Here is a 1,215-nt window from a genome sequence, read left to right as displayed (position 1 = left end):
GATGAAATGGAAACGGAGCTTGAAAAGGAGCTAAGCCTCCCAGTTAAATATGAATGTCTAGGCCAAAGGTTCTTAAGCCATACATTGTGATCCTGTGCCTGAAGGTGAGGGTCACAATAAAAGGTTTTGGAATACCAGTGACAAAAAAATTAATTCCAAAGGAAGCGCTGAGTGGATCCAAAGTGTTGCTGGTGGCACCTGCTCACGCTACATCCCAAGATGTCACTGCAGCCTTGGTGCACTTTGTTCTGTTCATGTCACCCTATGCACGGAACCAGCAAACACTGCCTAGCTTGGATTCGAAACGATCACATGCTATGAACAATGCTCTCTGCTCCACTAACAACATAACGATTTCACTACCGGAGACCGAGGCTTCAGATAATTTCCTGATGTCATTCCTTAGCACATGAGTATAGAATAAAGCGTATGTTTGGGTTGTATCCCGCTAGAGTGTTTGCTTTTAGAACTGTCCTTTGATATTTGATATCCGTAAAAAGAAAATTGGAGTGAATTTTGTCTGGGGAGTAAGAGAGAATCAATGTCCAGGCATTAATGACGTGACTTTAGACATACATCTGCCATACTTTAGTATTATGTGTTGATGAGAAGTGGTGTTCTCAGTACTGATAATTATAAAATCAAAATATCACTCAACTCTGAGCCACATTAAAGATGTCCTGTCTCGCAGTATTCAGCCATGATTTAATTCTTCATGAAAAAAAAAGCACATTCACCTCAAGAGTATACAGCTTTGCTTTTGTCTCCCATAAAAGGTAAAATCGCAAATGTTAAAGAATTATTTTTGAAAATGAGTTGCAATTTATCATTAGTAAATGCTTGATTAATTTGTATTCATTTCTCATCTATCTGATATGGCTCATGTGAAAATGTCTTGAGGGTCACTAATGGGAAGGGAAACTCAGGCCGGAAGAATCTCTCATATCTGAAGGCAGAACCAGGCTCCTCAGAAAGTAGGGAGCCAGTGCAGAGTTTTCTAAACGCCTGCCTGATATTTGAAGGTAGGATCGCCCCCTTAGTTACTCTTTTTTCTTCTGTATTTAATCTCCAACCAAGGCAATATTGCATAGGCCCATGAATGCTCAGTGTCCAATCAAGATATTATATTGGCCCGTTAATGTCTTTGATATTTATAAATTCATAAAGAATCTCTGGTGTTAGTTCTTTGAATATGAATGCTCGTTTAGAAAAACC

This window comes from Rattus norvegicus, chromosome 17 (genome assembly GCF_021556685.1).
Source record: "Rattus norvegicus strain SHRSP/BbbUtx chromosome 17, alternate assembly SHRSP_T2T, whole genome shotgun sequence".
Taxonomy (NCBI): domain Eukaryota; kingdom Metazoa; phylum Chordata; class Mammalia; order Rodentia; family Muridae; genus Rattus; species Rattus norvegicus.
This window is presented reverse-complemented; position numbering follows the sequence as displayed.